Here is a 25,752-nt window from a genome sequence, read left to right as displayed (position 1 = left end):
CGTTATATGTTTGTGCCTTTGGACTCACTCCCACTGGTTGCTTAGGGAAGGGAGCGTGGTGAGCAACGTACCGGGCCCGCTCTAAGTAATTTAGGGGCCGTTTGTCCGGACCACATTGGCCGATATGTGGTTGTTTCATACGGAGCAGCTTTGTTTTTTTGTTTCCTTTCAGTGGGCTCGTTTTAGGTTAACCTCAATTATTTGTTGTACTGCAGTCAGACACATTCATGAGGTGTTGGTGGACTGCGTATTTGAAGACTGTTTTCTCAGAACCTTTGAGGAGACTGCTATGTAACTTCAATTGGCGATATATTATTTCGTTTTTTTATTAAAATTTGCTGTAAATACACTCCTGGAAATTGAAATAAGAACACCGTGAATTCATTGTCCCAGGAAGGGGAAACTTTATTGACACATTCCTGGGGTCAGATACATCACATGATCACACTGACAGAACCACAGGCACATAGACACAGGCAACAGAGCATGCACAATGTCGGCACTAGTACAGTGTATATCCACCTTTCGCAGCAATGCAGGCTGCTATTCTCCCATGGAGACGATCGTAGAGATGCTGGATGTAGTCCTGTGGAACGGCTTGCCATGCCATTTCCACCTGGCGCCTCAGTTGGACCAGCGTTCGTGCTGGACGTGCAGACCGCGTGAGACGACGCTTCATCCAGTCCCAAACATGCTCAATGGGGGACAGATCCGGAGATCTTGCTGGCCAGGGTAGTTGACTTACACCTTCTAGAGCACGTTGGGTGGCACGGGATACATGCGGACGTGCATTGTCCTGTTGGAACAGCAAGTTCCCTTGCCGGTCTAGGAATGGTAGAACGATGGGTTCGATGACGGTTTGGATGTACCGTGCACTATTCAGTGTCCCCTCGAGGATCACCAGTGGTGTACGGCCAGTGTCGGAGATCGCTCCTCACACCATGATACCGGGTGTTGGCCCTGTGTGCCTCGGTCGTATGCAGTCCTGATTGTGGCGCTCACCTGCACGGCGCCAAACACGCATACGACCATCATTGGCACCAAGGCAGAAGCGACTCTCATCGCTGAAGACGACACGTCTCCATTCGTCCCTCCATTCACGCCTGTCGCGACACCACTGGAGGCGGGCTGCACGATGTTGGGGCGTGAGCGGAAGACGGCCTAACGGTGTGCGGGACCGTAGCCCAGCTTTCATGGAGACGGTTGCGAATGGTCCTCGCCGATATCCCAGGAGCAACAGTGTCCCTAATTTGCTGGGAAGTGGCGGTGCGGTCCCCTACGGCACTGCGTAGGATCCTACGGTCTTGGCGTGCATCCGTGCGTCGCTGCGGTCCGGTCCCAGGTCGACGGGCACGTGCACCTTCCGCCGACCACTGGCGACAACATCGATGTACTGTGGAGACCTCACGCCCCACGTGTTGAGCAATTCGGCGGTATGTCCACCCGGCCTCCCGCATGCCCACTATACGCCCTCGCTCAAAGTCCGTCAACTGCACATACGGTTCATGTCCACGCTGTCGCGGCATGCTACCAGTGAAAGACTGCGATGGAGCTCCGTATGCCACGGCACACTGGCTGACACTGACGGCGGTGGTGCACAAATGCTGCGCAGCTAGCGCCATTCGACGGCCAACACCGCGGTTCCTGGTGTGTCCGCTGTGCCGTGCGTGTGATCATTGCTTGTACAGCCCTCTCGCAGTGTCCGGAGCAAGTATGGTGGGTCTGCCACTCTTCGGGGGCAGGTGGAGGCTTTGTCTGTTAGGCTCATCGAGCTCGAGGCGCAGGCGTCGGCTCCTAGTGGCGTTGGGGCAACTGTGGTGAGACCTATGCCTACTTCGGTGGCCTTGGAATCACATGGAACCCCTGATGTCGCTGCGTCTTCCGGCAGTGAGCATCTTACCGGTCAGCCATCACTCCAGGGTGAATGGCGGACAGTGGTGGGCTCTCGCGTGCCTGGCCGAAAGGCGAAGGTGGGATCTGGCCGCGTGGCAGCTGCCTTACCCCTTTCCAACAGGTACGGGGTGCTTCCTAGTGGTGATGACATCGTTTCCGAGCCACCACAGGATGCCTCGCCTGTTGGGCCAGTGGCCGATTCTCCGGCAAGGTCCCGACAGTCACAGAGGGCGGGCCTATTAGTTATAGGGAGCTCCAACGTTAGGCGGGTTATGGAGCCCCTCAGGAAAATAGCGGGTAGGTCGGGGAAGAATGCCAGTGTGCACTCGGTGTGCTTGCCGGGGGGTCTCGTCCGTAATGTGGAGGAGGCCCTTCCGGCAGCTATTGAACGCACTGGGTGTGACCGGCTGCAGATAGTAGCACATGTCGGAACGAATGACGCCTGCCGCTTGGGTTCTGAGGCTATCCTTGGTTCCTTCCGGCGGCTGGCTGATTTGGTGAAGACAACCAGCATCGCACGCGGAGTGCAAGCTGAGCTTAATATCTGCAGCATAGTGCCCAGAGTCGATCGCGGTCCTCTGGTTTGGAGCCGTGTGGAGGGTCTAAACCAGAGGCTCAGACGACTCTGCGACTATAATGGTTGCAAATTCATCGACCTCCGTTATTGGGTGGAGAACTGTAGGGCCCCCCTAGACAGGTCAGGCGTGCACTACACACCGGAAGCAGCTACTAGGGTAGCAGAGTACGTGTGGCGTGCACACGGGGGTTTTTTAGGTTAGAGGGACCCCCCCTTGGGCGAAACGATAAAATACCTGACGGCTTACCAGAGAGGACATTATCATCGTTGATAAAGAACGTCCGTCCTCAGAGACCAAAAACAGGAAAAGTTAACGTAATATTGGTAAACTGCAGGAGTATCCAGGGCAAGGTTCCTGAATTAGTATCTCTTATTGAAGGAAATAGTGCGCATATAGTATTAGGAACGGAAAGTTGGTTAAAACCGGAAGTGAACAGTAACGAAATCCTAGACACAGAATGGAATATATACCGCAAGGATAGGATAAACGCCAATGGTGGAGGAGTATTTATAGCAGTAAAGAATTCAATAATATCCAGTGAAGTTATTAGCGAATGCGAATGTGAAATAATCTGGGTTAAGCTAAGTATCAAAGGTGGGTCAGATATGATAGTCGGATGCTTCTATAGACCACCTGCATCAGCAACCGTAGTAGTTGAGCGCCTCAGAGAGAACCTGCAGAACGTCGTGAAGAAGTTTCGTGATCATACTATTGTAATAGGGGGAGACTTCAATCTACCAGGTATAGAATGGGATAGTCACACAATCAGAACTGGAGCCAGGGACAGAGACTCTTGTGACATTATCCTGACTGCCTTGTCCGAGAATTACTTCGAGCAGATAGTTAGAGAACCAACTCGTGAAGCTAACGTTTTAGACCTCATAGCAACAAATAGACCGGAACTTTTCGACTCCGTGAATGTAGAAGAGGGTATCAGTGATCATAAGTCAGTGGTTGCATCAATGACTACAAGTGTAATAAGAAATGCCAAGAAAGGAAGGAAAATATATTTGCTTAACAAGAGTGATAGGGCACAAATCGCAGAATATCTGAGTGACCACCATCAAACGTTCATTTCTGAGGAAGAGGATGTGGAACAAAAATGGAAAAAATTCAGAAACATCGTCCAGTACGCCTTAGATAAGTTCGTACCGACTAAGGTCCAAAGCGAGGGGAAAGATCCACCGTGGTATAACAATCATGTACGAAAGGTACTACGGAAACAAAGAAAGCTTCATCATAGGTTTAAGAGTAGTCGAATCATAGCTGATAAGGAAAAGCTGAACGAAGCGAAAAAGAGCGTAAAGAGAGCAATGAGAGAAGCATTCAACGAATTCGAACATAAAACATTGGCAAACAATCTAAACAAGAACGCTAAAAAGTTTTGGTCATATGTAAAATCGGTAAGCGGATCTAAATCCCCTATTCAGTCACTCGTTGACCACGATGGCACCGAAACAGAGGACGACCGAAGAAAGGCAGAAATACTGAATTCAGTGTTCCGAAACTGTTTCACTGCGGAAAATCGTAACACGGTCCCTGACTTCAGCCGTCGCACGGACGCCAAAATGGAAAATATTGAAATAAACGATATCGGAATTGAAAAACAACTGCTATCACTTAGTAGCGGAAAAGCATCCGGACCAGACGAGATACCCTTAAGATTCTACAGTGATTATGCTAAAGAACTTGCCCCCTTTCTATCAGCAATTTATCGTAGATCGCTGGAAGAACGTAAAGTACCTAGCGACTGGAAGAAAGCGCAGGTCGTTCCCATTTTCAAGAAGGGTCATAAATCAGATGCGAATAATTATAGGCCTATTTCGCTTACGTCAATCTGTTGTAGAATAATGGAACATGTTTTGTGTTCTCGTATTATGACGTTCTTAGATAATACAAATCTCCTTCATCATAACCAACATGGATTCCGCAAACAGAGATCATGTGAAACTCAGCTCGCCCTATTTGCCCAAGAAATTCACAGTGCCGTAGACACTGGCGAGCAGATTGATGCCGTATTCCTGGACTTCAGGAAGGCATTTGATACGGTTCCGCACTTACGTTTAATGAAAAAAATACGAGCTTACGGAATATCGGACCAGGTTTGTGATTGGATTCAGGATTTCCTAGAAGAAAGAACACAACATGTCATTCTTAACGGTTCAAAATCTGCAGATGTAGAGGTAATTTCGGGAGTACCGCAAGGAAGCGTGATAGGACCTTTATTGTTTACAATATACATAAATGACTTAGTTGACAACATCGGTAGCTCCGTGAGGCTATTTGCAGATGACACGGTTGTCTACAAGAAAGTAGCAACATCAGAAGACTCGTACGTACTCCAGGAAGACCTGCAGAGGATTAATGCATGGTGCGACAGCTGGCAGCTTTCCCTAAACGTAGATAAATGTAATATAATGCGCATACATAGGGGCAGAAATCCATTCCAGTACGATTATGCCATAGGTGGTAAATCATTGGAAGCGGTAACGACCGTAAAATACTTAGGAGTTACTATCCGGAGCGATCTGAAGTGGAATGATCACATAAAACAAATAGTGGGAAAAGCAGACGCCAGGTTGAGATTCATAGGAAGAATTCTAAGAAAATGTGACTCATCGACGAAAGAAGTAGCTTACAAAACGCTTGTTCGTCCGATTCTTGAGTATTGCTCATCAGTATGGGACCCTTACCAGGTTGGATTAATAGAAGAGATAGACATGATCCAGCGAAAAGCAGCGCGATTCGTCATGGGGACATTTAGTCAGCGCGAGAGCGTTACGGAGATGCTGAACAAGCTCCAGTGGCGGACACTTCAAGAAAGGCGTTACGCAATACGGAGAGGTTTATTATCGAAATTACGAGAGAGCACATTCCGGGAAGAGATGGGCAACATATTACTACCGCCCACATATATCTCGCGTAATGATCACAACGAAAAGATCCGAGAAATTAGAGCAAATACGGAGACTTACAAGCAGTCGTTCTTCCCACGCACAATTCGTGAATGGAACAGGGAAGGGGGGATCAGATAGTGGTACAATAAGTACCCTCCGCCACACACCGTAAGGTGGCTCGCGGAGTATAGATGTAGATGTAGATGTAGAAGCGGGGACAAGAAAAGTAAACCTTCCAGGATGAAGCCATGGGTTTTAAGACGACACGATAAAAGCATTCAACAAAACTTATTACGTGAGCTTATAGTGGAGGACGTCAAGTCGTACATCAATTACTGATGAATGGATGCGCATACATTTCAGTATATGCTCAGTGAAATATATCCTCATATCACAAATCACAATACTCATTAAGAACTGCTATATCTGCAGAAGACAGAGTCACTGTAACACTCCGATTGTTTGCTACAGGAGAGAGTTAGGTTAGGTTAGGATAGGTCTCCAATCTTATTAATCTATTTTTGTATTCAGGGTGCCTCACATTCTAAAGCGCCTCATCAGCTTTATACATCTCTATTAATTTTGTAGTTGTCGGTACACAGCCGGCCGCGGTGGTCTCGCGGTTCTAGGCGCGCAGTCCGGAATCGCGCGACTGCTACGGTCGCAGGATCGAATCCTGCCTCGGGCATGGATGTGTGTGATGTCCTTAGGTTAGTTAGGTTTAAGTAGTTCTCAGTTCTAGGGGACTGATGACCACAGCTGTTAGGTCCCATAGTGCTCAGAGCCATTTGAACCATTTTTTTTTGTCGGTACACACCAATTGTATTTTCCGGCAATGTTTATAAAAACACTCCAGATGACAGAACACTGCAGCGATGCTAGCGCTCCACTTGGTAATATATCACATTGCAGTGAACAGAAGACAAGCCACTTCTTTGATCAAATCTACAGCGAGGCCCTAGAATTGATGAAATTTATTTGACGACAGACGAGATTTGACAAAGTTCCCTATCGTACCATCAAATTTCTTTGACAAAGATATTTGACAAAGAAATTGGATAGTGTAATACCGACCCAAGACCAAGTACTTGAATCAGCACTATAACCGTTTGTTATTGTACACTGAAATATTTGGTAAATTGTTGATCGATTACTAGTAATTGTTTCCAAGTAATTGCATTTAATTTAACAGTTTTGTCTTAATATATCAAAGTCCTGTTAGCCTAATTAATAAAGTCATTTTGCTGGCATGTGTTGATAAAATCTTCGTACGAATGATGTTCAACCTTATTTAGCCGGCCGTGGTGGCCGAGCGGTTCTAGGCGCTACAGTCTGGAACCGCGCGACCGCTACGGTCGCAGGTTCGAATCCTGCCTCGGGCATGGATGTGTGTGATGTCCTTAGGTTAGTTAGGTTTAAGTAGTTCTAAGTTCTAGGGGACTGATGACCTTAGAAGTTAAGTCCCATAGTGCTCAGAGCCAACCTTATTTGGCCCGGTCCTTCCACTCCCAGGAGGCCTTACGCCGGTAGTGCGTATCAACATGTTTTTATTTTTAACAAAGCTGTGTGGAATGTGCTACATGCTATTCCCTATAATATCAACATTACATATGTGATAGTCGTAATGGAATAGGAAGTGTAACAAGAAGTTTTTGAAAATCAACAGACAACGATCTTATTACTGAAAGTGGTCGTCATTAATTAACAGTATTCAGTGCGATCTTGACTAATCAGGGTTGTCCATTGATCGTGACCGGGCCAGATATCTCACAAAATAAGCGTCAAACGAGAAAACTACAAAGAACGAAACTCGTCTAGCTTGCAGGGGGAAACCAGATGGCGCTATGGTTGGAACGCTACATGGCGCTGCCATAGGTGAAACGGATATCAACTGCGTTTTTTTAAAAATAGGAACCTCCATTTTTATTACATATTCGTGTAGTACGTAAAGAAATATGATGTGTTTTAGTTGGACCACTTTTATCGCTTTGTGATAGATGGTGCTGTAATGGTCACAAACATATGGCTCACTATTTTAGACGAACAGTTGGTAACAGGTAGGTTTTTTAAATTAAATACAGAACGTAGGTACGTTTGAACATTTTATTTTGGTTCTTCCGATACGATACATGTACCTTTATGAACTTATTATTTCTAAGAACGCATGCTATTACAGAGTGATTACCTGTAAATACCACATTAAAGCAATAAATGCTCAAAATGATGTCCATCAACCTCAATGCATTTGGCAATACGTGTAACGACATTTCTCTCAACAACGAGTAGTTCGCCTTCCGTAATGTTCGTACATGCATTGACAATGCGCTGACGCATGTTGTCAGACGTTGTAGGTGGATCACGATAGCAAATATCCTTCAACTTTCCCCACGGAAAGAAATCCTGGGACGTCAGATCCGGTGAACGTGCGGGCCATCGTATGGTGCTTCGACGACCAATCCAGCTGTCATGAAATACGCTATTCAATTCTGCTTCAACCGCAAGCGAGCTATGTGCCGGACATCCATCATGTTGGCAGTACATGCTGTCTTGCAGTGACACATCTTGTAGTAACATCGGTAGAACATTACGCAGGAAATCAGCATACATTGCACTATTTAGATTGTCATCGGTAAAACGGGGGCCAATTATCCTTCCTCCCGCAATGCCGCACCATACATTAACCCGCCAAGGTGGCTGATGTTCCACTTGTCCGTTGCCCAATAGTGCATAAAAAGCTGGTTTACGTTACCGCTGTTGGTGAATGACGCTTCGTCGCTAAATAAAACGCGTGCAAAAAATTTGTCATCGTCCCGTAATTACTCTTGTGCCCAGTGGTAGAACTGTACACGACGTTCAAAGTCATCGCCATGCAATTCCTGGTGCATAGAAATATGGTACTGGTGCAATCGATGTTGATGTAGCATTCTCAACATCTACGTTTTTGAGATTCCCGATTCTCGCCGAATTTGTCTGCTACTGATGTGCGGATTAGCCGCGATAGCAGCTATAACATCTACTTGGGTTGGGCATCATCATTTGTTGCAGGTCGTGGTTGACGTTTCACATGTGGCTGAACACTTCCTGTTTCCTTAAATAACGTAACTATCCGGCGAACGGTCCGGGCACTTGGATGATGTCGTCCAGGATACCGAGCAGCACAAGTAGCACGCGCCCGTTGGGCATTTTGATCACAATAGCCATACATCAACACGATATCGACCTTTCCCGCAATTGGTAAACGGTCCATTTTAACACGGGTAATGTATCACGAAGCAAATACCGTCCGCAGTGGCGGAATGTTACGTGATACCACGTACTTATACGTTTGTGACTATTACAGCGCCATCCATCACAAAGCGAAAAAAGTGGTCCAACTAAAACATTCATATTTCTTTACGTACTACACGAATATGTAATAAAAAATGGGGGTTACTATTTAAAAAAAAAAACGCAGTTGATATCCGTTTGACCTAAGGCAGCGCCATCTAGCGGGCCAACCATAGCGCCATCTGGTTTCCCCCTTCAAGCTAGACGAGTTAAGTTCTTTGTAATTTTTTCAAAAAAAAAAAAATGGCTCTGAGCACTATGGGACTTAACTTCTGTGGTCATCAGTCCCCTAGAACATAGAACTGCTTAAACCTAACTAACCTAAGGACATCACACACATCCATGCCCGAGGCAGGATTCGAACCTGCTACCGTAGCGGTCGCGCGGTCCAAACTGTAGCGTCTAGAACCGCTCGGCCACTCCAGCCGGCGTAGTTTTTTCGTTTGATGCTTATTTCGTGAGATATTTGGCCCGGTCACTATCAATGGACCACCCTATATATCAATAGTTCCATCAGAGTTTTTTGACGTCAAAACGTCTTTTCGCTTGTCAGTCGGATTTTTTTGCGTGATAAAATACCGTTAGGTTTAAATCGCTAATAATACGAGACAGATAATTACTAAAGAGTCGTTGAGCCCACAACGGATTGATCATGTCTATACACGTTGTATGTGCAGTATTTGTTTTGTCTGTGATATTTGTTTTGTCTGTGACGCCACCATACCAGTGTCTGTGCACGGGCGTGAGGCTGCGAATTAGCTTTGTGTAAAGTTACAAATAGGTGCAGCGTGCAAACGTATTTGGCTACAACATTGATTCGGGTGTCATCGCGAAGAGCCTGTGGAGCCCTACTAGGATGCAAAGTGAGACACCGTTAATATTTGCCGGAATATAAATGAAAATCGGTATTAAATTGAAAATCATATATTTACTTCGCAGTCATACTCAACACGTACTATTCGCAGAGGGATGACAGAGGTACCTTTAGAATGATTTTTTTAACAGGTTCTGACACTGCACACTGATTTTTCGCTACAACTTACTGCTTGTGGGAAGTTTTAACATAACAGAGATTTTCAACTATCATAGGCAAAAGAGTATCATAGATTCCCAGCTACATACCAATATTTTACGAAGCTAACTTGTTAATCATTAATAAGAGACTTCCTTTCCCTGTCACCTTATTACAAATGTCATTTTATTTGTTTTAAAGTATTTATTGACCTGGGTAATTTGTATATAGTATTGCCACAGGTAATAACCGTGAGCTCTGCTGTAGCCGACTATCCCTGCCTACGGTACTAGCTGACCTTTCGAAGCGAACATACTTTCAGAAACGACAAACATATTTGTCATTGGCGCCTTGAATTATGATTTACCTATTGCCTAAAGTACTTGCTGTGTCTGACAACGCCGAGTTAAAGTTATAGGTTATGTTGCCCTATTGACTGTTCCTGATCTCTGCCCGTCGTAAAATCCGGGGCAAACATTCCCAATGAAAAACATATTTTGACGCATGGAAATGTATATACAAGAATGTATCATAAATTTATTATTATCATTTCACGTCATTCGGTTCATTTTTCAAGATGTTTTCTCTTAATTCCGACAATTAGCCTCATCCGAACGACTAGGCTTAATCCTAATACTGTCATTATGTAAAACTGTATAAGTGAGAATGTTTCCTATCGGTCACCTGGTTAAAAGAAAATGAAAATAATAAAAGTCTCATACGACACGTAAATATGCTCAGAATGATAGAGGATGCAGGTCAGAGGAAAGCTTGCGTCAAAATAATCTAAAAGTCTAGTGCCGTGAGAATGCTAGCGCTACGGCAGCGTTGAAGGGAAAGTGAAGAAACGGCGCAGAGCGATTACACTGTTGGCCTATCAGGCATACGGCGACCAGTCAGAGTCAGAACTCGTGATGTATCTGTTCTGTAACCGTTATACTACTTTGTGTAAGCACTGTATTGAAGAGACTGATAATTAAACTACATATTGATACGACACACTTATGTTTTTATCCCAACGTTTTCACGAAAACTCTACGGCACGATCCCGAACAGCGCACACAGAAACATTTTTCAGTCTCGAGTCCTAGAAATACACTGTGGGTCATTAAAATTGTAGCTACAGGAAGCGCAACTATGAACTTTGACTTACTGTGCTTGTACAGTACTGCAAAAAGAATATACCAGATATCCCAGGAGGAATCATCGATATTCAGGTATATGCCAGGAACGAGTATTCCACGCAAAAATATCTGGTAAACATTGGCTCTATGATGCTCACCTTAAGATCGACAGCAAACCTGTACCGACAACAGTAGTTCAGATATACATGTCGATGTCGCTAGCATCGGACGAAGAGACAGAGAAAATACATGAAGATACTGAACGGGTAATTCAGTACATAAAGGGAGGGGAAAATCTAATAGTCATGGGGGATTCAAATACGGTTGTAGGTGAGGCTGTAGAAGAAAAGGTTGTGAGAGAATGTGGGCATGGCTGTAGGAAGAAGACAGGCGAAAGCCTGAGTTCTGCATTAAAAATCAATTAGTAATAGCGGATACTCTCCTCAAGAATCACAAGAGGAGGGGGTATACTTGGAAAAAGCCGGGAGATAGGGGGAGGTTTCAATTAGATTACATCATGCTCGGGCAGAGTTTCCGAAATCATATACTGGATTGTAAGGTGTACCCAGTAGCAGGTATAGACTCAGATAAAAATTTAGTAATGATGAAGACCATGCTGAAGCTTAAGAGCCCAATCATGAAGAATCAATGCGCAAAAGAATGGGATACGAAATTGCTAAGGAATGAAAAGATACGCTTGAAGTTCTCTGAGACTATACATACTGTGGTAATGAATAGCCCAGTAGGCAGTTCAGTTGAAGGAGAATGGATGTCTCCAACAAGGACTATCACAGAAATTCCAAAGGGAAATTTAGTTACAAGGAAGTTAAGTGCAAATAAACCAGGATAATGGAAGGAATACTTCAGTTGATCGACAAAAGAAGGAAGTAAAAATTTTTCAGAGCCGGCCACTGTGGCCGAGCAGTTCTAGGCGCTTCAGTCCGGAACCGCGCTGTTGCTACGGTCGCAGTTCGAATGCTGCCTTGGGCATGGACGTGTGTGATGTCCTTACGTTAGTTAGGTTTAAGTAGTTCTAAGTCTAGGAGACTGATGACCTCAGATGTTAAGTCCCATAGAGCTTAGAGCCATTTGAATTTGAAAAATTTTCAGAGACGTTGAGGAATACAGAAATACAAGTCACTTAGGAACGAAAGAAATAGGAAGTGCAGAGCAGCTAAGACGAAATGGCTGTATGAAAAATGTGAATAAATCAAAAATGAAATGATTGTCGGAAAGACTGACATACCAGAAAGTCAAAACAACCTTCAGTGAAATTAAAAACAAGGGTGGTAAACATTAAGGGTGCAACGGGATTCCATTATTAAATACAGAGGAGAGACCGGATAGCTGGAAAGAGTACACTGAAGGCCTCTATAATGGAAGCAAGACTAAACAAAAATCAAGGCACATTCACGGAATATCTTGACCTGGAATAGCGCTAGACAATGTAAAATGGCGCAAGATGTTAGAAATTCTGAGAAGATACAGGTAAGCTGTAGGGAAAGACGGGTAATGCACAAGAAGTACAAGAACCAAGAGGAAATAATAAGACTGAAAGACGAAGAATGAAATGATCGGATTAAAAAGAGTGTGGGACACGGATGTAGCCTTTCGCCGCTACTGTTAAATTTATATATCGGAGAAGCAAAAATGAAATATTCAAAAGTCATATTAAAATTAATGGTAAAAGGATATCAATCATAGGGTTCGCTGATGACGTTGCTATCCTCAGTGAAAATGAAGAAGAGTTACAGGAGGTGTTGAGTGGAATGAATTGGGCAGATTGCTAACGTAAAGAATGAGGAGTACAGAATATGGGTTGAGGGTAAATCGAAAAATGGCAAAAGTAATGAGAAGTAGACATGAGAACTGTCAACTACTGTTACCTAGACAGCAAATAGGATATCAAAACAAGAATAGCAGTGGCAAAAAAGGCCATACCTGGTCAAGAGAAGTATACTGGCATCACAGATACACTATGTGATCAAAAGTATCCGGAAATCCCCAAAAACATACGTTTATCATATTAGGTGCATTGTGCTGCCACCTAATGCCACGTACTCCATATCAGCGATCTCAGTAGTCATTAGACATCAAGAGAGAGGAGAATGGACGCTCCGCGGAACTCACGGACTTTGAACGTGGTTAGGTGAGTGGGTGGCACTTACGTCATACGCCTGTATGCGAGATTTCCTCACTCCTAAACATCCCTAGGTCTACATTTCCGATGTGACAATGAAGTGGAAACGCGAAGGGACACGTACAGCACGAAAACATACAGGCCGACCTCGTCTATTGACTGACAGAGACCGCTGACGGTTGAAGAGGGTCGTAAGGTGTAATAGGCAGACATCTACCCAGGCAATCACACAGTAATTCCAAACTGCATCAGTATCCACTGAAAGTACTATGACAGTTATGCGGAACGTGAGAAAACTTGGATTTCATGGTGGAGCGGCTGCTCATAAGCCAAACATCGCGCCGGGAAATGCCAAACGAAGACTCGCTTGATGTAAGGAGCGTAAAAATTGGACGATTGAACATTGGAAAAACATTGTGTGGAGTGACGAATCACGGTACACCATGTAGCGATCCCATGGCAGGATGTGGGTATGGCGAATGCCCTGTGAACGTCATCCGCCAGTGTGTGTAGTGCGAACAGTAAAATTCGGAGGCGGTGGTGTTATGATGTGGTCGTGTTTTTCATGGAGGGGGCTTGCACCCCTTGATTTAGCGTGGTACTATCACAGAACAGGCCTACATTGACGTTTCAAGCAACTTATTGCTTCCCACTACTGAAGAGAATTTCGGAGATGACGACTGCACTTTTCAACACGATCGAGCACCTGCCCATAATGCACGGCCTGTGGCGGAGTGGATACACGACAATAACATCCCTTTAATTGACTGGCCTGCACGTAGTCCTGACCTGAATCCAGTAGAACCTCTTTGGGATGATTTGGAACGCCGACTTCGTGCCAGACCTTACCGACAGACATCGATACCACTCTTCAGTGCAGCACTCCGTGAAGAATGGGCCACCATTCCGCAAGAAACTTTCTAGCGCCCGATTGAACGTATGCCTGCGAGAGTGGAAGTTCTCATCAAGGCTGAGAGTGGGCCAACACCGTACTGAATTCAAGCATTACCGTTGGAGGGCGCCACGAACTTGTAAGTCATTTTCAGCCAGGTGAAACTTCTGAGAATGTACGTATGAAGCACAGGATTGTATGATAGTGAAACATTGACTGTGGGAAAACCGGAACAGAAGAGAATTGAAGCATTTGAGATGTGATGTTACAGAAGAAAGTTGAAAATTGGGCGGATTGATAAGATAAAGAATGAGGAGGTTCTCTGCATAATTTGTTGAGAAAAGGACTATACGGAAAACACTGATAGGACATGTGTTGAGACATCAGACAGTAGAGGGTAATATCTGTAGAGGAAGAAGGAGATTGGAATACATCCAGCAAATAATTGGGGACGTAGGCTGCAAGTGGTACTCTAAGATGATAAGGTTGGCACAAGAGAGGAATTAGTGGCGGGTCGCACGAACCCCCCCCCCCCCCCCCCCCAAAAAAAAGGGAGAGGTATGAGCACTTGTTTATCTTCAGTATTGTGGAACACGTCTTCTGAATACGTGCTAAGGCATGCATTTGGAACCCTTGTTTACCAGGCATTCTTGCTTCGAATGATCGTTACTCTCATACTCCTGAATACTGACCAATCGTCCAGGTACACCCTGTATAACTAATTTTACAGTGCACTGGAAAAAATCCCTCGTATTTTGAAAATATTTCTCTGTGTGTATAACGTATTTATGTATGTTCCATATCTCCTTCTGTACCACTGGACCGATTTCATCCAAACTAGTTATATAAATTATTTACTGTCTGGGAAGATTCTCTGTGGGGGTAAGAACGTAACACAGATATGCGTGAAAAATTTCCGCATGACGATTAAATTAATCACTTGTTTTTTACTAACTCTGACTGGAGCATATTCATGGCTCAGAATTTTGTGTAGAAAGGAAATATTTTCTGGGCATTAACGCTGCTGTCATATCAGTTCTGTACTAAGATTAAGTTTATGACGGAGTAGATGGCTTACGAGTTCCATATCCAAGCATATGGTCCCATTCATACCAATTTGGCGTTAGCTGTACGCTCCCGGTGTTGGAGTTTTAATCGCGAGGTTTCTAAATGAAAGCGTAAACGAGATGTCGAACCGTTAGCAAGCAGTTGACAACAGCAGTCAGTAGCCTATCGATTAACGGACGTGGATGGCTTTGCTGTACGACCACTGTGTGCGATGGCAATATTTCAAACGTACGCCGTGCACACGGGTTGTCCGATTATCCTGACTGGCTTCTGTAACTTGCAGCGCAGCCGATCAGTAATTCGCGCCTATTGCGAGGCGGCCGCGTCGCTGTGAAACACGGGCGTCGCAGCGTTCATGTAAATTCCTGCTGCAGCGCCGCCGCTTACCGGCTGTGCGTGGGCGGCTGCTGCTGCGGCCCGCTCAATGGGCTGCGCGCATTTAGCGGCGTTTCCGGCCGCTGCTTGCGGCCACTCGTCACGGGGCGCTTGTCAAACGCCTGCGATGGCCGCGCGATCGCTCTTACAATTACCTCCCTTTATTGACGCGCGATATTACTCACGCCTTCAACAGGGCCAGCGTCCGACCGGGCTGCAGAATTGCCTCTATACACCGCTACTTCGTTCGTCATATTGCCGATATTGGAATGAATCTGAGCCAACTGCATGTTCGACAAGAGTGGTTGCGATATAAGAAGCGTCCACTACAGAAAAAGAGAAGAGTCATCAAATGGTTCACAACATACAGGGTATTTTATTTTTATTTGTGAAATACACTGCTGCTGCTGTTGTCTTCAGTCCTGAGACTGGTTTGATGCAGCTCTCCATGCTACTCTATCCTGTGCAAGCTTCTTCATCTCCCAGTACTTACTGCAACCTACATCCTTATGAATCTGCTTACTGTATTCATCTCTTGGTCTCCCTCTGCGATTTTTTTACGCTACACGCTGCCTTCCAATACTAAGTTGGTGATCCCTTGATGCCTCAGAACATGTCCTACCAATCGATCCCTTCTTCTAGTCAAGTTGTGCCACAAATTTCCTTCTATCCGGTTCTATTCAATACCTCCTCATTAGTTATGTGATCTACCCATCTAATCTTCAGCATTCTTCTGTAGCACCACATTTCGAAAGCTTCTATTCTCTTCTTGTCCAAACTATTTATCGTCCATGTTTCACTTCCATACATGGCTACACTCCATACAAATACTTTCAGAAACGGCTTCCTAACACTTAAAACTATACTCGATGTTAACAAATTTCTCTTTTTCAAAAACGCATTCCTTGCCATTGCCAGTCTATATTTTATATCCTCTCTACTTCGACCATCATCAGTTATTTTGCTCCCCAAATAGCAAAACTCCTTTACTACTTTAAGTGTCTCATTTCCTAATCTAATTCCCTCAGCATCACCGGACTTAACTCGACTTCATTCCATGATCCTCGTTTTGATTTTGTTGATGTTAATCTTATACCCTCCTTTCAAGACACTGTCCATTCCGTTCAACTGCTCTTCCAAGTCCTTTGCTGTCTCTGTCAGAATTACAATGTCATCGGCACTAATATAAAAAACTAGTCGTTATCCTTGCAACTAAGTGAAACAGAAACGTAATAATCAAGTGCTCCTATTTTAGTCCATTCACATAGAAACCGATTGCTTCTACATACTGTAAAAACTTTCGTCACTAATGTGTTCATAATCAAACACTTCTTTTCACGCATGTACGCGGGTCACTCCAAAAGAAATGCAAGCTATTTTTTTTTAAATCCATCTTTTATTCTACATGTTTGAATGTTTTTACAGTGTGTAGATACATCCTTTAGGAACAATATTTTCATTTCTCCACATAATTTCCATCCCTCTCAACTGCCTTACGCCATCTTGGAACCAGCGCCTGTATACTCGCACGGTAAAATTCTGGAAAAACCTGTTGGAGCCACTGTTTGGCAGCGTGCAAAAAATGGCTCTGAGCACTATGCGACTTAACTTCTGAGGTCGTAAGTCGCCTAGAACTTAGAACTAATTAAACCTAACTAACCTAAGGACGTCACACACATCCATTCCCGAGGCAGGATTCGAACCTGCGACCGTAGCGGTCGCTTGGCACCAGACTGTAGCGCCTAGAACCGCACGGCCACTACGGCCGGCAGCAGCGTGCACAAGGGATTCATCATCTTCAAACATTGTTCCACGAAGAGAGTCTTTCAGTTTCCCAAAGAGACGATAGTCACATGGAGCCAGATCAGGATTGTAAGGCGGGTGTTTCAGTGTTGTCCATCCGAGTTTTGTGATCACTTCCATGGTTTTTTGAATGCCATGTGGCCGTGCATTGTCGTGCAACAGTAAAACATCCTGCTTTTGCCGATGTGGTCGAACACGACTCACTCGAGCTTGAAGTTTCTTCAGTGTCGTCACATATTCATCAGAATTGATGGTGGTTCCACTTGTCATGTTGTCCACAAGCAAGAGTCCTTCGGAAGCGAAAAACACCGTAGCCATAACTTTTCCAGCAGAAGCAGTGCTTTTGAACATTTTTTTCTTGGGTGAATTTACATGACGCCACTCCACTGATAGCCTCTTCGTCCCTGGTGAAAAATGATGGACCCACGTTTCATCACCTGTCACAATTCTTCCAAGAAATTCATCTCCACCATTCTCGTACTGTTCCAAAAGTTCGCCGCATACCGTTTATCTTGTTTCTTTGTGAGCCACTGTCAACATCCTGGGAACTCACCAGGCACAAACCTTTTTTAACGCCAACACTTTCAGTATTCTGCAAACACTTCCTTCCCCTATCCCAGCGTAGCGTGACAATTCGTTCACTGTGGTGTGTCTGTCAGCGTCACCAATTCGTTAACTCTCTGCACATTGTCAGGAGTGTGTGCAGTACGAGGCCTACCGCTGCGAGGACAATCCTCAATATTGCCATGCCCGCTTTCATCACGTAACCTGCTTGCCCACCGACTAACTGTACTGCGATCGACAGCAGCATCTCCATACACCTTTTTCAACCTCTTGTGGATGTTTCCTACTGTCTCGTTTTCACAGCACCGGAATTCTATGACAGCAGGTTGCTTCTGACGAACGGCAAGTGTAGCAGCCATCTCGTAGACATGCTGTGACGGCGGCAGTCACGGTAACAGGTTGAACTAAGTTTTAAAACAAGCGGGAAGGATGTATCTACAGACTGTAAAGCTTTCGCACATGCAGAATGAAAACTGTATTGTTACAAAAATAGAGTGTATTTCTTTTGGAGTGACCCTCGTAATATCAAATCACGATTGCGACACGGCTGACGATGTTTCACTGTTCAGTAATAGCAATTTCTTTTTTTAAACTGAAGACCATTGGACATGAAATATCGTATCATATTGTGCTACTAGATTTACTGTAACTTCGTAATTAAAAGATAGTGATTTGCTCCGAACGCCGGCCGCGGTGGTCTAGCGGTTCTAGGCGCTCAGTCCGGAACCGCGCGACAGCTACGGTCGCAGGTTCGAATCCTGCCTCGGGCATGGATGTGTGTGATGTCCTTAGGTTAGTTAGGTTTAAGTAGTTCTAAGTTCTAGGGGACTTATGACCACAGATGTTGAGTCCGATAGTGCTCAGAGCCATTTGAACCATTTTTTGCTCCGAACGATTCAATTCTCTTATGATAAATTTCGACAAACAGCGTAAGTTGTGTGGTGTACTGAGATGCTACACAATAAAAGTTTGCGACAGTTGGTACCAGAGGTGTAGCGTACTTCGGTCCGCAGAAGGAACATTGCTGCGCGCAAACCAGTCACGCTCGGCGCGAGAATCACGCCCACTGCAGCGGCAGAGCCTTCAGGAAGAGAGACGCGCGCTTTAGTATCCGTGCACGGACAGAAGTTGTAATCTGCAAGTCCGAGTCTTGTTAGTAAGTTCCTGGAGAGCGTTCGTCGTGTCGTCAAGTCGTCAAGTGGCACAATAAAAGTGGTCGGTAGATAGGCACTTGTTAGGTTTCAGCAGAAACAGTACAGTGAATAGGACTATTGGTTATGGACGGAGACAGCTGTCTAGAGATTTAAATGTGTACAGTTAGTTCGGAAATGGAAGGACGAAGATGAAATGGGAGATATGATACTGCTTGAAGAGTTTGACTGAGCACTGAAAGACGTAAGTCGAAACAAGGCCCCGGGAGTAGACAACATTCCATTAGAGCTACTGATAGCTTTGGGAGAGCCAGCCCTGACAAAACTCTACCGTCTGGTGAGCAAAATGTATGAGACAGGCGAATTACCCTCAGATTTCAAAAAGAATATAATAATTCCAATCCCAAAGAAAGCAGGTGCTTACAGATGTGAAAATTACCGAACTATCAGTTTAATAAGCCTCGGCTGCAAAATACTAACATGAATTCTTTACAGGCGAGTGGAAAAACTGGTAGAAGCCGACCTCGGGAAAGATCAGTTTGGATTCCGTAGAAATGTTGGAACACGTGAGGGAATACTGACCCTACGACTTATCTTGGAAAATAGATTAAGGAAAGGCAAACCTACGTTTCTAGCATTTGTAGACTTAGAGACAGCTTTTGACAATGGTGACTGGAATACTCTATTTCAAATTCTGAAAGTGGCAGGGGTAAAATACAGGGAGCGGAGGACTATTTACAGTTCGTACAGAAACCAGATGGCAGTTATAAGAGTCGAGGGGCATGAAAGGGAAGCAGTGGTTGGGAAGGGAGTGAGACAGGATTGTAGCCTATCCCCGATGTTATTCAATCTATATATTGAGCAAGCAGTAAAGGAAACAAAAGAAAAATTCGGAGTAGGAATTAAAATCCATGGAGAAGAAATAAAAACTTTGAGGTTCGCCGATGACACTGTAATTCTGTCAGAGACAGCAAATGACTTGGAAGAGCAGTTGAACGGAATGGATGGTGTCTTGAAGGGAGGATATAAGTTGAACATCAACAAAAGCAAAACGAGGATAATGGAACGTAGTCGAATTAAGTTGGGTGATGCTGAAGGAATTAGATTAGGAAATGAGACACTTAAAGTAGTAAAGGAGTTTTGCTATTTGGGGAGCAAAATAACTGATGATGGTCGAAGTAGAGAGGATATACAATATAGACTGGCAATGGCAAGGAATGCGTTTTTGAAAAAGAGAAATTTGTTAACATCGAGTATAGATTTAAGTGTTAGGAAGTCGTTTCTGAAAGTATTTATATGGAGTGTAGCCATGTATGGAAGTGAAACATGGACGATAAATAGTTTAGACAAGAAGAGAATAGAAGCTTTCGAAATGTGGTGCTACAGAAGAATGCTGAAGATTAGATGGGTAGATCACATAACTAATGAGGAGGTATTGAATAGAACTGGATAGAAGGAAATTTGTGGCACAACTTGACTAGAAGAAGGGATCGGTTGGTAGGACATGTTCTGAGGCATCAAGGGATCACCAACTTAGTATTGGAGGGCAGCGTGTAGCGTAAAAAAATCGCAGAGGGAGACCAAGAGATGAATATAATAAGCAGATTGGTAAGGATGTAGGTTGCAGTAAGTACTGGGAGATGAAGAAGCTTGCACAGGATAGAGTGACATGTAGAGCTGCAGCAAACCAGTCTCTGGACTGAATACCACAAAAAGAACTGTTCTTCGAATAGTACATCAAGACGGAAGATTAGTTTTCTTCCGAGTTTAGTTCAGAGAACATCATTGGGTTTGTGTTTATGGAACTGTAGTCAACGCTGGACAGATAGGCTAAAGCTTTATTCTGCAACTGCTGTACCAGCGTTACCAAAGTCGAGCAATATATTTTACTGTTTAGTATTCTCTGTTACGGTCATTGTGTGTGCGCTGTCCTAGAACCTTTGCACCCGTCTGCCATGACACATGATTAGCATTTATCAGCAGCAGTGAGATTTTCATTAAAGGGGAGCCCCACCCCCCTCCCTAAACAACAGATCGTTATGCCTGCGGGCACACGTGGCGGAAGAAGAGAATCATTAAACAGAACAGTGACTGTAGTCAAGGATGCCAGAAAATCATTAAACAGAGCAGTGACTGTAGTCAAGGAAGCCAGAGAATCTCCTAATAACCTGAACAGATCATCTGGAGGCTTAAATTTTGAACTTGTGTAGAGCTTTGAATGTCTAGGTTCTAATTTCAGAGACAAAAACACGCAACTTATGTGGTACCGATAAAACATTCTGTCGCACAATGATTCCTCTAGAATATCAAACAAACAGGTTAAACTGACAATCTGGACAGTTTTAGGCTTTTGGATGAAAAAAAAAGGTTCAAATGGCTGTGAGCACTATGGGACTTAACATCTTAGGTCATCAGTCCCCTAGAACTTAGAACTACATAAACCTAACTAACCTAAGGACATCACACAATTCCATGCCCGAGACAGGATTCGAACCTGCGACCGTAGCAGTCCCGCGGTTCCGAACTGCAGCGCCTAGGACCGCGCGGCGACCGCGGCCGGCTTTTGGATGAAAAACCGTGTCCACAACTAGTACTGATTTAACCGCATGCCAGAATAGTCAAATGCAGGATACCGAATAAAGGTTTTGGGACAGCTCAGGATAATTGTGGTAAGCCGTGGTCTATAATAAATGTTGATATGGGAGACCTTACACAAGGACCTGAAATTGTATAATCAATAAAAAGTAAGAAAATAGCCTTTCCTGGAGATGTTCTTAGGATAGATGCTGGAAGAACGACATAAAAGGTTTATCAGTGGGGCAAGTGGAAGAAGACAGAGAAGAAGCACGCGAAAGTGGCGATAGAGGATGTGGAAGAAGACATAAAAACTGTTAGATGACGAAAACTGGACTGGAGAGAGCAAAGTGGAAGAAACAAAGCCCGCACAGGTTCGTTGTACCACGAGAAGAAGTGTGCGTGCGTAAATTTATTTTTTTAAGAACTGTATAACAATAAAACTTTATGACAAAACGAATCATTCCCAACAGCAGAATCACCTTCATCGTTATTTTCGGATTCACTTGAAGACAGTGCCACCGTACGCTTCTTTACAGGTATAATCATGTCACTAACACTAGAATCGTCCTTAGAACCATAAAAACACCCATTCACACGCTCATCCTGATCTTCATTCTCACAGTAAACATTTAAAAAGTCATCGTCAAAAACCTCTGGAAGTATTTCAGAGTAGGTTTTTCCTTCCGGTTTTGTAAAAAGGGCCATTTCTAAAAGAAGGAGGAACTTCAAGATGAAATTAGTATCTACTTGAAATATCAAAATGCAATAAAATGGTAAATAAGCAAAACCTTCAGGAGGACAATCAAGTTTGGTACATTGATTACTGGCTTAAACACCTAAATAGACGAAGTAGTTAAAATATATCGTAGCACATGGCATCTGCAGACTGCGTGTAGAAAATATGACTTATATCGAGGTCCGTCCGTAACGGATGCCGCGAGAAACGGCATTCGTCCGCAGTGTGCTAGGTGATAGGAAAATCTCAGACTCCGTCAACAGAACAGACTTACTTAAACAAAGAGAACGTGGAAAGAGCAATGTCACCAAAATTTCAATATGAATTTTTGGATACCAACGACAGTCAAAAATCAGGAATAAAAAGAAAGGAAGATTGACCCAAAGTGGAGCTGAGAAGACAGCAGCACTGCTGCGGGAAAAGGCAAAGTAAATAAACGAAAAACTAAATGCACAGTCATCTGAAATTTCAGGTCAACAGAAACAGCCTTCTGCACAAAAGCAGTCTGAGCGGCGTGAGGTAAAATAACCGAGGAAAGCCAAGAAGCCGCACGGGGGACATCTACAAACACTAACGATGATATCAGAATGAAGTTATCATTCTGCAGCGCTCAGAGCTTATTGCTTTATTTTCTTAAGACTTAAATATCGTGTGCACAAGGCCATGTCCGTATATGTAGTGATCACAGATGATTTTTTAAAAAAATAAGGCTTAAAATAATTTGAGCGTTACGTATATGGACAGGGCCACATGCACAAGATGCTTTTTGCCGCAAACGTTTTATTTCTTACAACTTGACACGAAGTTCCAACTCACGCTGAGCACGTTTTGTAACAAAAATTTATGAAGACCACAAGATGACAGCCGAAACCGGTTGTCGAAAATAAGTAAGTATTTATGCAATCTAGAATTTAGAAAGTTTTTACCAAATAAAACATCTCCTCTTCCCATTTCTCAACATGAGAAATTTCAGTATAGTATCTGTCGCGGACATGTGAGAGATACAATGTGATATCATACGACCAGATTTTGAAAAAAGGCTTACGACAGGATGAACCACATTTACCTTTTTAAAATCGTGCAGACACCGGGTCTTCATCAGCAATTCATCATCATAATACAGAATTTGTTACGAAATGGTACATCAAGAGTCACAAGAAACGATTAGTGAGGTAGCGCAATTCCAGTAACCAGTCCGTAAGTGTGTAGAGCTTACACCGACGAAGTTGGCCTGCTGTCCATGGATGTAAACGAAATATAAATGGTTCTTCAGATAATAAAGGACATCCGGTGCACAACTGAACTGGAAGAAATTAGAAATAATGGGCACTGGACAACGAATAAGTGCGCTACATCACGTTCGATTACAAGAGATTGTAAAGATGAAATATCTAGGTGTCGATTTCGGCAGCACAGTACGACGGAGCAACGTCGTAGATTATGCTATTGTTCACCAAGATTGGCGTTTACATACAGTTAAATAATGGAAAAGTTGAATTGGCAAATACCTATAACACTAGAAAAATAAATTATGTCCAAGTCTCACGATATAGCGAAAAATACGCTGTCAGCTCTTGGACGCTTTACACGGCTTGGTCACATCTTTGAAGTAAAATTTGACACTTTGACTCTCCCGACATAAGTGGAAGACTAAATCTCATCAATGTGTACAAAAAGACACAAGCCCTTTACCGGCACAAAAATTACAATTTGTGCTGAACGTAACTGAGCAGTCTGACTGTTCATCTGAATGACAGATATTACCGCAGCTGACCTCTAGCCATTTGTTGATGTCCATCACATATCGAATACACCATAAATCTTTAGGTATTTTCCCAGAAACAACAGTTACGCACCAAAGAGAGTCTCCGAAAGGAAAATGACGAAGGTTAAGGAACTGTACAAAAACATCGTGGAAAATAATTCAAGGAATGTCATAGAGCACGAATTTCCAACAACATTTGGCACACGACGTGGGAAAACATTCATAATCCGTACTTATCTTCACACGTGAAAGATTTGGGGTATGCAGCCGTAAACAGAAAAATGCAGATGAAGTCCAGGCTTCATGCAATGCTTTTAACAGACTCACCAGCGAACACAACATGTAACCAAACTGACAGCAATGAACACAGATTCGTCTGCAATATCGTAAAATACGTATGGGATTACATAACACAGAAATTGGCAAGCACTAGGAGGCTTCGCCGAATAAAGTAACACCAATGGATTTTCACACCGCTGATGCAGCCCCTTTTTCTAAGACAAAACGACGATATTCTGTTAACTAGTTCCCAGGACACACTGTATACTACATCCCAAGTATGGAAGGTAAGAAAAGGGAGGATTTTTTGAGTTATCTGATAATGCAGCAATTCAGGAAACAGTGTAAGTAAATTTTTGTCAATTTATTCAGTAAAACCATCAAGTAAAACTTTGAAGTCTTAAAGCAGCAACACTTGTCCTGACCAGGAAAGAAGCGTACATTCGGAAACATGAAACTCACTTGAGATTTATTCATTTATTTTTATATTTATTTTCAGTACACTTTTACAAGAATCATTAGATCATTCACCAGGTCAGAGAGGAAAACTACTGCGTATGACAAGATTTTAAGACATTATGTTATTATGTAACGCAACTTATGAGGAAGCTAGTTTTATTCTCGTTTGAAGCAAAAGAATGCTGCACACGAAGAGGCATTTATATTCTGTGCAATATTTTGCAAATCTTTTCTCATTTTAGTGGACGTGTTTTAATTAGAGGTAAACAAGAAGCAAGCGTACACAGGCGAAGGAACACCAGATTACAGCCTTATAAGACAAAGAATTTCGCTTCCTCCGGAGAAGATGAATGCACAACATTGAAAGGGTCCTGTAGTCCCCTTTCATAATCATTTTATTTGCTTTCCAATGATACAGAACTCTCTGGCATGCGTGAGTGAATGAATGTGGATGTTTTTCAATTTGCTATACGGTGGTTTAGTCTGCTGCAGAGAATCAGCGGTAGTCGTACAGAATGGCCAACCCTTGTATTTTGAGGTGGTTCAGATGGTTCAGATGGCTCTGAGCACTATGGGACTCAACATCTTAGGTCATAAGTCCCCTAGAACTTAGAACTACTTAAACCTAACTAACCTAAGGACACCACACACACCCAAGCCCGAGGCAGGATTCGAACCTGCGACCGCAGCAGTCCCGCGGTTCCGGACTGCAGCGCCAGAACCGCTAGACCACCGCGGCCGGCGTATTTTGAGGTAGGCAAAGAGGTTTGCTCCCCTTGTGTGAAAGTTACCGGTGTTAGGTTGGTGGCGGAAGCCTGTCTCTGGGTTTTCCTGGCCACGGATTCTATGGGAGGGTGTGAGACGGCCAGTCTGCTTCCAGGTCGCCAAGGGTCTGCAGCCGAAGTCTCTCCGAAAAAGGGAGAGTTGACTTAACCGCGTGGCGCGTTGTCTCATAGTAGGAGGGGAGCTTTTAACTTTTGGTCTCGAGTTTCATCTCATAAACATTGATTTGATGGGTCGCAGCAAGGAATGCAAGGTTTTTGCAGACTTTCAGTTTGATTCCTATTGCAGACTTGACTTTGATCCGTAAGAAGAACGTAGCACAATGGTGC

The sequence above is a fragment of the Schistocerca cancellata genome, chromosome 7 (genome assembly GCF_023864275.1).
Source record: "Schistocerca cancellata isolate TAMUIC-IGC-003103 chromosome 7, iqSchCanc2.1, whole genome shotgun sequence".
Classification (NCBI taxonomy): Eukaryota; Metazoa; Arthropoda; class Insecta; order Orthoptera; family Acrididae; genus Schistocerca; species Schistocerca cancellata.
Note: the sequence above shows the minus strand (reverse complement) of the source record.